The 16046-nt window shown below is 52.9% G+C and overlaps 1 protein-coding gene across 2 annotated transcripts in view; it reads left to right on the forward strand.

Annotated features, from left to right (window-relative positions):
- Positions 1 to 369: 369 nt before the first annotated feature.
- LOC135894375 (signal transducer and activator of transcription 5B) overlaps positions 370 to 16046 on the forward strand; it is a 42514-nt gene continuing 26837 nt past the window's right edge. The window contains exon 1 of one of the 2 annotated variants that reach the window (XM_065422434.1): positions 370 to 423. The gene's annotated coding sequence lies outside the window, so the exon portion shown is untranslated. Of the gene's footprint in view, positions 424 to 10355; positions 10385 to 16046 lie in introns of those variants that run through there. The other variant, XM_065422435.1, reaches the window with a different exon arrangement.

The raw sequence follows: 16046 nt of genomic DNA on the forward strand, positions 1-16046 counted from the left end.
CCCGGAGGGAGGGCGGTGCCGGGCCCATGGGGGTCGGGGGGGGGGGGGGTCCCGGAGGGAGGGCGGTGCCGGGTGCATGCGGGGCCGGGGCGGGGCCGTGCGGGGGGGGGTCCCGGGCCCGGAGGGAGGGCGGTGCCGGGCCCATGGGGGTCGGGGGGGGGGGGGGGTCCCGGAGGGAGGGCGGTGCCGGGCCCATGGGGGTCCCGGGCCCGGAGGGAGGGCGGTGCCGGGCCCATGGGGTCGGGGGGGCGGTCCCGGGCTCGGGTCCCCGCACCGGGCGCTGCGCTGGGCCGGGGGGCGGTGCCGGGGGGAGGGACCGGCGGGGGCGGTGCAGGCGGCGGCCGGAGGGGGCAGAGCCGGCCCCGGAGCCGAGTCGGGAGCAGCCGCCGCGGAGCGAAGCCGGAGCCGCCGGCGCGGCCGGAGGTAGGAGCGGGCCGGGCCGGGCCGGGTTTAGCTCCGGGGACGCCGCCGCCACCTGCGGGCCGGGCCCGGGGACACCGCGCGGGCCGGGCCGGGGCCTGCGGGCAGCGGGGCGGTAAACAAGGGAAGGCGGCAGCGCGCGGCCTGGCCGGGGCTGCGACACAGACACAGCCAGACACTGACTGACTGACAGCCATTGACAGACAGACAGACACAGGCTGACTGACAGACAGACACAGGCTGACTGACACAGACAGACACTGACTGACTGCCATTGACACACACAGACACACACTGACTGACACACACAGACACACACTGACTGACTGACAGCCATTGACACACACACAGCCAGACACTGACTGACACACACAGCCAGACACTGACTGATTGACAGCCATTGACACACACAGACCCAGGCTGGCTGACACACACACAGCCAGACACTGACTGACACACGCAGCCAGACACTGACTGACTGACAGCCATTGACACACACAGACCCAGGCTGACTGACACAGACAGACACAGGCTGACTGACAGACAGACAGACCCAGACTGACACAGACAGACCCAGGCTGACTGACACAGACAGACCCAGGCTGACTGACACAGACAGACACAGGCTGACTGACAGACAGACAGACACTGACTGACACACACAGACACAGGCTGACTGACAGACAAACAGACACTGACTGACAACCTTTGACAGGCTGACACACACAGACTGACAGCCAAACAGACACTGACTGACACACACAGCCAGGCACTGACTGACTGACAGCCATTGACAGACAGACAGACACAGGCTGACTGACACAGACAGACACTGACTGACTGCCATTGACACACACACAGACACACACTGACTGACACACACAGACACACACTGACTGACTGACAGCCATTGACAGACAGACAGACACACACTGACTGACACACACAGACACACACTGACTGACTGACAGCCATTGACAGACAGACAGACACAGGCTGACTGACACAGACAGACACAGGCTGACTGCCATTGACACACACACAGACACACACTGACTGACACACACAGACACACACTGACTGACTGACAGACACTGACTGACACACACAGACAGACTGCCATTGACAGAGAGAGACTGACTGACAGGCTGACACACAGAGAGACAGACAGACAGACACTGACTGACACAGACAGACAGACCCAGACAAACTGCCATTGACAGGCTGATGCTGCTGGGCTGTTGGGTGAGACAGGCCCAGACAGACAGACCGTCACCGGTCTGGGCCATCCCGGGTGGCTGTGGGGAAAGCGAGGCAGGAGGAGTCCCGTGGGGCGCAGGTCCCTGTGCTAGGAGGTGACGGGACCCCCATTTCCCTCTCACCCGTGGCTGGTGCTTCCCCGCCTGCACTTTGAGCTGTGAACGCAGGGGGCGGATTGCTTTGGCTCCCCAGTTCTTGGGATGGGGTTGTGAACCTGGTGAGAAGAGCAGGGCATTTACCTCCCAGATGCAGGGTGAGGACATTCCCATATGCTGCTCTCTCCCCTCCTAAGTCCTTGAAGGAACCTCACACTCCCTCCTTCCGGAAGAGAATGGTGTTCCCAGAGCCATCAGAACGGCCAGACTGGGTCAGACCACAGGTCCATCTAGCCCAGTGTCCTGTCTTCCAACAGTGGCCAATGCCACGTGCCCCGAGGGAATGAACAGCACAGGGAATCATCAAGTGATCCATCCCCTGCCGCCCATTCCCAGCTTCTGGCAAACAGAGGCTAGGGACACCATCCCTGCCCATCCTGGCTAATAGTCACTGATGGACCCATCGTCCATTAATTTATCTAGTTCTTTTTTGAACCTGTTAAAGTCTTGGCCTTCACAAAATCCTCTGCAAAGAGTTCTACAGGTTGACTGTGCATTTGTGAAAAACTACTTCCTTTTGTTTGTTTTAAACCTGCTGCCTATTAATTTCATTTGGTGACCCCTAGCTCTTGTCTTATGACAAGGAGTAAATAACACTTCCTTATTTACTTTCTCCACACCAGTCATGATTTTATAGACCTCTATCATATCCCCCTTAGTCGTCGTTTTTCCAAGCCAAGAAGTCCCAGTCTTATTAATCTCTCCTCCTATGGCAGCCGTTCCATACCCCTAATAATTTGTGTTGCCCTTTTCTGAACCTTTTCAAATTCCAATCTATCTTTTTTGAGATGGGGCGACCACATCTGAACGCAGTATTCCAGATGTGGGCGTACGTACCATGGATTTATATAGAGGCCAGGGTTAGTGCGTGATCCCTTTCGTCACTGCGGGTGTCCCCGCTCTTAACTGGCACTGTCCTGCCATCAGCCTGGCTCCATTGTTGCTCAGTGAAGTTGCTGCAGACTTTGGGTTCAGATGTTTTTATCTCGTGCTGTAGTTCAAAGCGCTGCATGAAAGTCTGGTCCTGGTGATTGCACTCGGGATAGTAGCTGATTTGGCTAGAGCCGGGGGCGTCTAGTGCAGGAAAGCCACTCCCACCAGCTGTGTCTAATTGAGCAGTTTGGGAACAAACCAGCTTCCATTGTTTTGCTAGCTCCACCGATGGTATTGGCAATGGTGCTAGGGTAAGGCCTTGCTTCTATGCAGACAGTGCACTGCTTAAACTACCCCAATGCAGCTAAAGCCGTGTACCTGCCACCCCTCCTCCCCCCATGTGGCTGAGGTTTTGCCAGTATGACAGGGCTTTTACCCATATAGCTTATTCCAATATGGGACGGACAATACGATATATTGGTACAAGGCACCTTTATATGGGTATAACTGCATCCTCAGCAGGGATCGTACTGGTACACCTACGTCAGTAACAAATCACCCGCCAGCCCACATAGGTATTCTGGTACAAAACCTGTGGTTGGCCAGACGTAAGAGAGGGCAAGAGTGTGTGTGACTGCAGTGTTGTACAACGGGGCACTGACCTGGTCAGGGCCTCTAGGCCCGACTGCAATATGCATAGCTAATAATACTTTCGACCTGCTTGAAGCAAAATTATGCAACATGGTGGTAAAAAGGCTTGTGCTTTCTCTGCACCAGAGCTAATGCCGTGGTAGGAGACCACCTGAAGAACCCTAGCTTAGGAAGGCAAGGAGGGCAGGAGATATTGCAGGATGGGTGAGTCAGTGACAGGGCAGAGAAGATGCCAGCCACGGAGGACAATTTGAACAAGTAAAAGAAATGGAATGTTTTGTGTTGTCAAAGCCCTGATCCTGTAATCGGACCTGTACGGAGCCCCATAGACTTCACCAGGACTACGTACGAGTGCATGGGTCTGTCTGCTCGGGTCCAGTTGTTGGATCGGGGCCTAACTGTACGCGTCTGAAATGCACAGCCCCCAGATTGTATTGCCCAGAAACCAAAGTGAAACCAACATCTTGGTTTTAGAGTTGTTTTGTACCTGCCCTTTGAAGAGGGGATTTCTTCAAACACCTGCTTCACATGAGCCAGGATGGGGTGGGGAGGAAGTGTTAAAGTCGGCCAAGAGAGGTAACGGCTTTGTAAATATTTTGGTCATTGTGAAACTCAGTGTCACTAAACCCGACGTAAAAAACCCCAACCCTTGGGTGCAGGCCATAGGTAGTTTTTGCAGTGTCAGTACCAGGGCCTTACTGCCGGCAGTGTGTTTGTGTGGTGAGAACAGAGACAAACTACTTAATTCAGTTCTCAAGCTGGTTGCATGGAATCTCTGTGTCTCAGTGAAATTCACATCCTGTCTCACAGAACCGGCATAACTTCTCTTCTTATCCTAGGTAAGGCCTATGGGGTGTGAAAGACAGGTCTCGTGTGGCCATCACCCAGTGTCCTTTCTAGAGTGACCTCCATACCATGCTTGCGGTATAGGGCATTAGTCTGAAATGTTGGACTTCTCGCTCTTCCCCACAACACTATCCCCTCCCCCAACCTACTTCAGTGCAGACAAGGTGTCTTGGCCTGGGAATGATAGGCCAGTTAGGATTGGCTGGCATGGTAGAGTCCCTGTCCTGGAGGTGACTGTGAGGATGGAGGTGAGCGTTCAGCCTGCTGCCTCGCTCCAGGTACCGTTTGCATTCCGTGTTGCATGGTGGGAGAAAGTGGATTTCCCCTCCGCAGCTTAAACCTCCAGGGCATGTTGCCATAGTCTATATTATTTGTATTATCATAGCACCCAGGAGACCTACTCATGGACCAGCACCCCACTGTGCCAGGCACTGTACAAACAGTACAAACCAGATGGTAGCATGACACTACTTGGCACTTCCCCATATGGGTCTCTTTGTACGTAGGTGTTTCGTTTCCTAGCCTTGTGTGTCATCCCGGGAACTGGGCTGAGGACAGTTGAAAAGCTGAAATCCAAACAACTGAAGAAAGGGTAATTTTCATTTTTTTTAATGAGGCAAAGGGACTTTTGGTAGCTTTTGTCTTCTTCTCTATTCGGTTTTTAACATTACCATTTTGTTTCAGATTCAGTAGTGGTTGATAGAGTGACACTGCAGAAAAACCTGCAGGGCTTAGGGACAGGGACTGTTTGTAAACGGCTTCTGGCTGTGGAAGGGAGATCTGATACTCGAGTAGCACTTCACACCCTCCCAATGTGGGGCAATCACAAACAAGGCCTGGTAGTCACTCCCTGTTGCAGCACTGCAGCTCCACCTCCCCCCCACCCCATGCAGACATGATTTACACTGGTGCAATGTGACTTGCACCAGGGCAGCTTACTCCAGTTTCAGACTAGGATAGGCAGCAAGGTGCAAATTGAGTTGGCAGTGGTGCAAATCCACCAGTGGTGGATGTCCCAGTGTAGACCAAGGCAGAGCATCACTAGCCACCTCCCTGCTCCATGATTATCCCTGTGTTACTGATGAGGAAGAGGAGGCCTTGCCCAGGGTCACCCAGGGAATTATTGGCAGTCTGGGAGTACAATTTGGGAATTTTTGGGTGCTGGGTTTCTGCCCAGACCACTAGACGTACTGCTTGGAACCCAGGGGGCGTGAGCAGCAGGGTGGATTACCTTGGTCTAGTCTGCAGGAACTGTACTCACCTGGTTGGTTCACATCTGGTAGCTCTCAGGAATGTGCAGGCTGAATTAGACTCTGGCCCCTCTCGAGGCCGGGGTCTCACTTAGCACCAGCGCTGTACCAAGCTGTGGGTGGGACAGAGCTGGGCAGCACTGGCTGCCCCTTACAGGGCTCTGCCCCATGTTGTGTAACGTGTTTAGAGCAGGAAGTAATCTGTGGGATCTTATTTCATTCACCGCGCTGCCCTGGGAGCCGATTTGGGGGCTGTTCGAGGGCTTGTGGGTAGTAATACACTTCAGCTCCAGCCTGTTGGGCCTACTGGCCAGACTGCACTTTCCCTACTGTATTATGAGCTCAGGTTCTGGTAACGCCCCATGGGTCAGTTACCCAGCCCAGCTGAAGGCCCCCAAATTAGGTGGTTGTTTCTTTGCAGTAGCACTGGCTGCATGCCAGCACCTTTCCAAACATGTAAGGACGGCCCCTGCTCCCGGGGACTCGCAGCTGAATGACAAAGGTCAGTGGAAGCAGGGCACAGACAGGCAGCTTACGTACAGCTCATACTCAGACCCAGGAGATTCACTATCGCAGCAGGGCAGAGGTGTTTTTAAGAGGGACTGAAATGTGGGCAGGCTGGGGCCCAGCAAAGGAGCTCAGGGCGGTTCAGTGTTGCCTGCGGGGCCGCCTGGGTAAGGCCTGGGAGAATCTGGTGACAAAGCTGGCTGCCTTAGCAGAGTACATTGGCAAAGAGAAGCTGCTCTCTAGCTTAGAAGCAAAGTTTTGGAGACTTTTTTGTTTTGTTTTGTTTTGTTTTGCTGAAGCCTAATGTACAAACCCTTCCCTTTGGAAAAGGAAAACCCTGCGGAGACAGGCAGCGGTGGAGTTGCAGGTCTCAACCCCCTATGACAGCGGGAGACTGGCCTGTCTAATGTCCAGGCACTCAGATGTGAGGAGCAGGAGGCAGCTAGATTCTAACATTCGTTTACGAAGCGAAGCTTTTCCCACTCGTTTGCCCCAGGGATGTTCAATTCGTCCCTGGAAGAGTAAGAAGAATCTCCGCTTCTGGCAGCACTTTGAGCTGCTGTCCAAGCACAGGGCCGTTGAACTGCGTTGGCACTCAGCGCATGTCTGACTGTGGGTGCTGAGCTCCTGGGGAAAGCAGACCCTGCGTGGCCTGGCGTTTCTGCCTGTGTCTGCGCGCTCGCTCCTGCGGGATCCCCCAGCGAGGCCTGGACCCGTGCTGGGTGGCTGCTGCTCCGATTCAGTCCCCTGCTGTAACTCGGCTGCAGGGTATTCGCCTGGTGTGGTTTCAGTTCCCTTTTCATGGTGATATTGAGAAGAGGGCGGACCCCTTGTTCTGCCTTCCGTATCTCAATATTGGGCTGACTCAGTGATGCGGGTCCTGTTTCAAATGTCATCATCACCTGTGAGGGAGCGGACCCTGGATGGGTGTGGGTGTGGATGGAGCCAGCCAGAGACACTTCTTCCCTCCGAGGCTGTTTGCTCTAGGGAAGTGGTGGGGCATGGGGACGCTGGCACAGCACCTTTCGCAGAGTTCATAGCGTATACGGTTAACTCCTTGAGTGCTGGTGAGGCAGAGGGCGAGTGTCCTAGGGCTTGTCTATGCATAGAAGCTGCACCGGGATAGCTCACACCTCTTGGCTGGCCTGTGTTCATGCCGTGGCAAGCAAGCCGCAGGCATCGCTTTTGGAACTCTCTACCCACATGGTGCTGTGCTGGCTGGTTGCAGCCCGTCGCTGTGCAGGTTGGTGTCCCAGGATAACTCGCCTGCCTCCAGGCCAGCAGCATTCTAGGCTATTTCCGGGGTGGCTTTGGGACGCAGCCTGGAGGCTGGAGGAATGTGCACTGGAGTCATGCTCTCAGGATGGATGAGGGAACAGCAGGGGCTGCAGTCAGAGGTGATGTGGAAGGAGGTGCCATGTGCCAGGTGTAAGGGGCGCTGAGAGAGCCTGTATTGCCATAATGGACAAGTAAGACTGTCTCCTGCCAGTGCTTGTACTGCGACAGCCCTCTCCTCCAGCCCCTAGGGGCACCCCTGGGTTTGGCATGGCACGCAGGATCGGTACCTCTCTGACTCCAGTGTCAGAGTCAGAAATCAGCAGAAGCTCTCGAGTGTCAGCTGGGGGTTCCCGTGTTCCCTTCAGGAGCAGGTTGGCACCTGCGGGAGAGCGGATGCCCACGGTTTGATCATGAAGAGTGATGGTAGAGTCTCTCGCCTTCCAATGCAAGTGACAGTCCCGTAGAAGAGGACAGGGTGGCAACAAGGCCATGCTAGCGGTGCCCAGGGCACTGTGGGGAATGTTTGCTCTGCTGGTCTGGGGATGGAGCCCAGCAGCCGGCAGGGTTCTCAGCACTTGATTCGCTGCCATATCTCAATGGAGCTGCCTTGCTGAGAGCCGGGGAAGCTTTGACCCCAGATAAGCAGTGAAGTCTCTGCTCATGGGATTTCCCGGCTCTGTCTAGCTGATGCAAAATCCCTGCTCCCTGCGCTCACCACTGCATAGGTGTGATGGAGCAGTTGGTGGCTGTGCGCCGGAGAGTACAGTGAAGAAGCACCTTTGACTCAGAAATGGCTTTTGTGCTGAGCAGGAATTACTGTAGGGGCGACTTGGACGTACCTCTGAGTGATCCAGGTGGGGATCATCCCTGCAGAATTCAGCCGACTGCCAGGTTTTCCTAGACACATTGGCGCGTACGTTCTCTCTGCGCTATAGAACTTTACAGCTAGGGTCGGCAGAATTGGAGACTGATTTTTTTATGAGTTCAGCAGATAATACTGATGCTTATTTTTAAGCATTTTTTTCTTCAATTTTTATCAATTTGAAATTGTCACAGTTGCAGGAAATGTTGGGGGTGTCAGACAATAATTATTTAACGACAGTCTCTAGTAAGTTCTCAACCAGCATTTTGCTTACTTTGCCTATCTGTTCATTTTGATTATTACTGATGGGAGTATTTTTTTATCGGGCTGTGTGTGTACAGTGAAATCAAGGTTTACCAACATTTATTGATTAAAATCTAATCCTTCCAAGCCTATTTATAGCGTCATTGAGAGAACCCTATAGAAGTGAGCTCATTCTCTATTAAATTCTGTAGGGGTTTAGAGTGATTTCTATAGGACCCCCATTGGTTTCATTCCCATTAAATTCTTTAGGGCCTTTTAAAGGCCCTCTCTGCTTGGTGTCACTGTATTTCTGTGTTTGGTTTGAATGCACCCAGTATGATGCCTTGGGGTACATGCACATCACAGCGTTTCATGTGGCCCCTAGCTTCCGAGAACACCCTGGGAGGGAGCTGTGGGGCCCAGCAGGCTTTAGGATCTCCAGGTGAAAAGGTGGTTGTAGAAGTGCAGCGTGTTACCCTCTAGTCTCTAGAAAGGCCCAGGTGGTGCTCGGAGCCCCATGGCAGGAAATGTGAGTCAGACACTTGGGGGAATCCACTCAGCTGGTTTTAAAAGCCGCTTTCTCAATGCGTTTGGCTTGAAGCCACAGGCAGCCAGGTGGGGGTGGGACCTGTTTGCAAGAGGGGGCAGGAGCAGGAAGTCCCAACTGGTGGGGCACCTGTTCCAGTCCAGGGAGGGCTCAGGCCTGTCCAGCCCCATGTCCCTGACCGGTTTCTGCTGCTTTTTGCCTCTTGGCCACCCGGGGAGCCTGCCCCTTCCCAGCGCTCTGGTGCAGCAGGCTGAGCGGATGGGTGGGGGCTGGGCTGGTAGCTAGGTAGAGTGCATTGGGGGCCCCTCGGGCACACAGGTCCTTGCCTCCAAAGGACAACACTGTCCCAGCTGGAAGCAGTGAGTGCCTGCTCCGGTCCTGCTGAACCAGAGCCACCTGCAGTGCTTTGCCCCAGCCACAGGCCGGTTTCCCCCAGGTTCAGCCTTTCTTCCCCTACAAGCCACGGCCTTGGTGGTGTCATTGCTGAGACCGGACGTCATCTGGGAAGCAGCCTGAGCATCCGGAGCATTATTTGAATGGAGGAAAGTCACTGGAAGGAAGCCCAGGTCGACAGAGACCCGAGCCCCTTTCCCCAGTCCCGCGGCTCATGCGGGAGGCTCACTGAGTCAGACCCCAGGGGAGCCCAGCAGCTTCTGTCAGCTCATGGGGGTTCGGTTTATAAAACTCCTCGGGTGCGGAGAGAGAGGGGCCGTCACTGCCAGGGTGAGGAGAGGTGGTGCTGCTGGTTAAACGTAAGCCTGGCCCTCCCGATTCTCTTACTGGGGGGCTTCCCGGATACCTCGCTCATCACCCTCCTGCTTCCCTGAGCTCCGTCCTGAATGCTGCCCTTGAGCCAGAGGGGGTAGCTGGATCCTAGGGATCCCTTTGCTTGGCTGAGCCAGGCTCTCGGGCTCCTCCGTGGTAGCCAAAGCAGCCTCGGCAGCTGTATTGTTTTCTGATGTGCCTTTCCCGCGGTGGGGAGTGGATTGACAAACCCAGGGGCTTTGGTCCTGCAGCCTGTTCGCCCAGGAGCAGCCGGTGTGTTGGAAGGGCCTGAGCCGGCTCTGCCTGCCTGAAACGGACATGCTGGGTACAGGGATAGTTTTAGCCTGGCAGCCTCTGCCCCTTGCTAGAAGGTGCTTTGCCGTCAGCTGCTTCTCCCTGCAGCGTTGGGAAACGTCAGGGGGAGGCGCGTATGTGTACACAGCTTCCTGGATGATAGGGGTGAGCTGAGCTGCTGATAAAGCGGAATCCGCCCATCTAGCTGCACCAGAGAGGGGACGGGAGTGCTTGTTGCTTGCAAAACAAAATATGGTCGTTGGTGCACATTTCCCCTGCTGCAGACGCTCACGTTCGGCTTAGTCCGGGATCCAGGTTTTACCTTGTAACAGCAGGCTGGATTCCCACCAGGGCTGTACGGCTTCTTGCCCTGGAATGTTATAGTCCAGCCATAACATGGTCACGGCTTGTTCTTTATTTAAACAGTTGGTTGGTAAGTTTTGCAATCTCTGCTTTCGCTCTGGCTTCTGACCTCCTTGCTGTTGTGACATGGACATTGTGGTTTGCAACATGGCTGTGTGTGTGATCGGGGGGATTGCTAGGGTTTTGTTAGACACCGTGCGGGCGGCTCGCTCTCCGAGAGTGCTCTGTGCTCCATTGTTGATGAGAAAGCCGAGTGCGGTGAACACATTCCTGTCTGCCTACTCCCCGTGCACAAACGCTGGCTCTTCAGCTTGGCCTGTTGTGTGTCATAACCCCTTGCCCAGGCTGAGGACGGGTGTCCAGTGCTCGCGAGTCTCTCCCATTTGTTGTTGTTTGGCCGCGGCATTTCTGCTGTGCGACGCGTGTGCTGGGCATGGCCTCTGCAGCCCGACGGGCCCATTAGTCACCGGTGCCTTTTAGAAGTGCTTAGAATGGGAGTGCTGCTTTCCCAGGGCAAGGGGCTGCGATGCCAGGACGTTCCCGGGGTCCCTGTTTCCCAGGAGTCCCGAGGGGAAGAGAGCAGAAACTGCACATGTTTCTGGTAGCTCAGTTGGCAGTGGGGAGGAGGGGGAGGTTGTCAGATAGTTTAATCTTAGGATTGTCACCATATGGGAGCAAGCTCCTTCCCCAGGGTCTGTGCTATGCCTGCCTCCCGAAGGGCCGTGTGGTCCCAGCTCCGCTCCCCCCAACCTCTCCATCTCCCTTCTGTATGGAGCGAGGAATGAGTTCCCCCTGCCTCCAGCCTGCCGCATGCCGGCCAGCTCATCACACCAGTTCTTGCTTTGAGCCTCTCGTTTTTCCGGGCTCCTCTGTTAGTCGTATTTCTAATTTTAGTCTCCATTTTTTTAAAGTCCCTTTTCCAAATCTGCTCTCCAGGGACTTTTGTTATACACGTGTCTGCCTTTAACCCCCGTCAGCAGCTGTCGGTTCAGCACAGTTGTTTGGTGTGTTCAGAAACACTCGGTTTATTTCCCAGCAGGTTTCCAAGGATCCGTTGATTTTCCATTTCCACTGAGCTTCCTTCGTTCTTGGTCCATGGTTCACACTAGCCCACTCTTCTTCCTCCTGTTTAATGGGCCTTGTGAACCATTCCTCTCGCTTTGTTTGCCATGCGGCTTGGTCAGGAGTCGCTCACCGGTGGAGAAACACGGACAGAGTAGGGCTATGGAGCGTGGATTTCTGGAGTGCTTCAGAAAGCCAGAGATGTTTGGGGATGGGGGCTGCAGGCTCTAGGATGGCCCGGGTGGGTTCAAACTATTCTTGCGGGACGTTCTGGTCGCTGAACCTTGGCCCGGGCGATTTCTGTTGTGCAGTTGCTGTTGGGGTGCGAGAGGCTGGGGGAGCCTGGGCTCATGGGGGAGACACACAGAAATGAACGTGTCACATTTTTGATCAGATGAGAGAAAGCTTCATCAAAGCGCAAGCCTGTGAGCGTGATGCCAAATCCCAGAAGCTTTACAGACAGAGACACCTTCATAGCTCCTGGGCCATCCAATGTGCCAGGTCCCAGCCCCTGACAGGCCCCAGGGACGTGCCAGAGCTGGCGTGGAGTGCAGCCGGCAGTACCGAGAGGGGTGTGTGAAACTGTTCATTGCAATGTATGTCAGCAACAAAGGAGTGAATTTCAGCTCGTCTTTAACCCATCTTGGGCTAGGTGCCTGCAGTCAGAGCTGGTTTCCAGGGGTTTATTGGCAAAGGAGAGTCAGCGGGGCTGTGATGGGCAGGTTCAGGCAAGGTGTAGATGTGCTGGTCACTAGTCTGGAGTTGGCACGCGGGTGCCCACCTGGCTTGGGGGTGCTGGTCCGTTCAGTGCAAAGGGTTTGTCGCTGTTGGCGTTGGCATCCCGGAAGAGGCTGTGCCTGCCCTTGCCCATGAAGGGTTTAATTGAGAGTGGCCCCAAACTCCTTGCAGACAAGGCCTGGTTGGTTTGAGACGTAGGTGTGGCTTTGCAATGCCCCGGGCTTGGCTGAGATCTGGAAAAAAATGATGTGGCTGCTTCCCAGGTCAGACATGGACCCTTTCCCGGCTCCCTTTATTCCTCCCCAGGTCGGATATGGACCCTTCCCCGTCTCCCCTTTTTGTCTCTAGTTGAAGCAGAAGGCAAACCTAGCTCTGTTTGTCGGGCGGTGCACCTGCGCCATGCAGAGCGGCCCTGCGAAGGCCAGTTACTGGCAGTGGTATCGGGCTGCATTAGGGTTAGCTGCTGATGGACTGATGTACCCGAGTCCCCTCCCTGGGGTGTGGTCAGGGCCACTGTAGGAGCAAGTCACGTTCTTGCGCTAAGGTGAGCGCCGGTTTCGCACGTGCTCTGAGGTGCTGGGAGTTTGTCAGCTACGCGGGGACGGCTCGGCTGCTCCAGAGACTCAGACGACCAATGGGTTTTTATTTCAGTATTTTGGGGGGTGGCCTCTCCATAACGTAACCTCCAAAGCTGGGGGCAGCTTTGCACAGAACAGTTTTCCATTGAAAAATGCAGGTTTGTCGAAATCAAAACGTCTTGTGGGACTGTTTCAATGTCAATTAAAATGTTGATGGAAAAAGTCCAAATGAAACGTGATTTTTATATTAAAGTAGTAATGTTAATACAATGTTTATGTAATACTCAATATTAGGAACATATTGCATTGTATTTCATATTTTAATACAATGTAAAAGTCAAAATGATAAAGGGGAAACAAAATATTTCAGTGGTCCCAAATCAAAACAATTGTTACATTTCGTTTTGCAGGAAATTTTGAGATTTCAGCTTTTTCTTTTCAATCCAGAATGGTTTTATCCCAAAATGTCAGAATTTCCCCCGGAATAGAAATCCCAGCTCCTGAACTCTAGTCAAATCCAAAACTCCTCCCCCCATCTCAGCCCAGAGGAGAGTCTGTTTTCCTTCCCTCCCCTGTCTGATCTGACCACCCCTTTCACTGGGTTTCCAGGCAGCTTCTCTCCCCACGCAGTTGGGGGATCCTGTGGGGTGAGGTCGAAGTCTCCTGCAGTGCACTCAGGGCACAGAAGAGCAGAGAACGTCAAGAAATCCCAGTGGAGCTGGGCTCTGCCAGTTTGTATGAGGCCTTTCCCCAGGTTACTATCCCTTGGTTCATTTCACTGGGCTGCTCTGTTGCTTCTCCGGAGCTTGGCGCTTGCATGCCGGAGCCTGGCTTGCCCACGCCGCTGCTTGGTGCCAGAGCCCAGCTAGCCCATGCAGCTGCGCGGAGCCTGGTGCCCGGTGCTGGAGAACGGAGGCTGTTGCTGCCCGGAGGCCCTGGGCGTCAGGTACCTTTCTCTTAACTGGATACGCATCGGCCACAAATCCTCACGCGAAAGAAGCCGGTTGGTCTGTGTTTCTCCTTCAAGAGTCTCTCTGGAAAGCCCAGCTGCTTTGCTCCTTGGCTGGGGAGGCAGAGCTGCTGTGGCCATGCCAGCGGAGGAGAGCCCAAAAGCCCTAGTTTGGGACCCACGAAGGTTCAGAGAGCAGCATGTGGGCTGGTTCACCCCCCTAGCTGGCTGATCGGCACCGTAGCAGCTGTTGCTCTTCGGAGGGCATGGAACGCAGGATATCTTCACTCCAGACCTTCCGAGTGGGGGAGAGGGCTGCCCTGCCCAACAACTGGCTGACTGCAGCAAAAAATATTAACGGGCAAACTTAGGTGCTGGTTGTCTGAGCCTCTGCCTTGCTTGCCCATCTTGTGTCCCTGTGAAGTGTAGCCTTGTGTAGGAGGCGTTCTGGGAAGTGGATCTGCAGCACAGACCTCTTGCTTTCTGAATGCCAAGATGGCTTTGATCCTGGCTGTGTGGTCAGTACGTCTGTAACAGAATCCTGCGCAAGGATGGGCTCTGAATAGAGCATCAGATCTCAGCTGATGGGATGGGTGCGGAACAGTAACGTCTTAGGGACGGCGGGGGTGGGGGGGCGAGCTGGCCTGGGAGTCAGGAGGGCCCATTGTGTGATGCTGGGGGAGTCTCTGCACCCCAGTTACCCCATCGATGGAATCACTAGCCTCCTCTGTGAGGTGCTGGGAGATCCCTGGGTGCAGAGCACGGTCAGGGTTGTGCGGCAGTGTGATCTGGAGAAATGTCGGTGCTGGCGTTATGAGCTGACGGGCTTGCGTTGCCGTGTGTTAGCCAGTGTGTGGCAGATGCACACGTGTGGAAACGTGTTGTGTAACTGATCTCACGTCTCAGCTCTTCCCTAAAAATATTTGATCTAGGGCTGGCAAGTGATTACAAAAATTAATCACGCTGTTAAACAATAATAGAATACCATTTATTTAAATATTTTTGGATGTTTTCTACATTTTCAAATATATTGATTTCCATTACAACACAGAATACAAAGTGTACAGTGCTCACTTTATATTTATTTTTGATTACAAGTACTTGCACTGTAAAAAACAATAGAAATAGCACCTAATTCACCTAATACAAATACTGTAGTGCAATCTCTTTATCATGAAAGTTGAACTTACAAATGTAGAATTATGTACAAAAAAATAACTGCATTCAAAAATAAAACAATGTAAAACTTTAGAGCCTACAAGTCCACTCAGTCCTACTTCAGCCAATCAAGTTTGTTTACATTTGCAAGAGATAACGCTGCCAGCTTCTTGTTTACAACATCACCTGAAAATGAGAACAGGCGTTCACATGGCACTGTTGTAATTGGCGTCGCAAGATATTTACTTTCCAGACGCACTAAAGATTCAGATGTCCCTTCGTGCTTCAACCATCATTCCAGAGGACATGCGTCCATGCTGATGACGGGTTCTGCTCGATAACGATCCAAAGCAGAGCGGACTGATGCATGTTCATTTTCATCATCTGAGTCAGATGCCACGAGCAGAAGGTTGATTTTCTTTTTTGATGGTTTGGGTTCTGTAGTTTCCGCATCTAAATGTTGCTCTTTTAAGACTTCTAAAAGCATGCTCCACACCTCATCCCTCTCAGATTTTGGAAGGCACTTCAGATTCTTAAACCTTGGGTCGAGTGCTGTAGCTATTTTTAGAAATCTCACATCGGTACCTTCTTTGTGCTTTGTCAAATCTGCAGTGACAGTGTTCGTAAATCAAATAACATGTGCTGGGTCATCAACTGATACTGTTATAACATGAAATATATGGCAGAATGCGCGTAAAACAGAGCAGGGGACATACAATTCTCCCCTAAAGAATTCAGTCACAAATTTAATTCACGCACTATTTTTTTAACAAGCATCATCAGCATGGAAGCACACATCACACTACTTTTGGAATGGTAGCCGATGCATGAAGGGGAATACGAATGGTTAGCATATCTGGCACGTAAATACCTTGCAATGCCGGCTACAAAAGTGCCATGCGAACGCCTGTTCTCACTTTCTGGTGACATTGTAAATAAGAAGCGGGCAGCATTATCTCCTGCAAATGTAAACAAACTTGTTTGTCTGAGCGATTGGCTGAACAAGAAGTAGGACTGAGTGGACCTGTAGGCTCTAAAGTTCCACATTATTTTGTTTTTGAGTGCAGTTATGTAACAAAAAAATCTACATTTGTAAATTGCACTTTCACAATAAAGAGATTGCACTACAGTACTTGTCTGAGGTGAACTGAAAAATACTATTTCTTTTGTTTATTATTTTTAAAGTGCAAATATTTGTAATAAAAAGTAATGGAAAGTGAGCACTGTGCACTTTGTATTCTGTGTTG

This window comes from Emys orbicularis, chromosome 25 (assembly GCF_028017835.1).
Source record: "Emys orbicularis isolate rEmyOrb1 chromosome 25, rEmyOrb1.hap1, whole genome shotgun sequence".
NCBI lineage: Eukaryota > Metazoa > Chordata > Testudines > Emydidae > Emys > Emys orbicularis.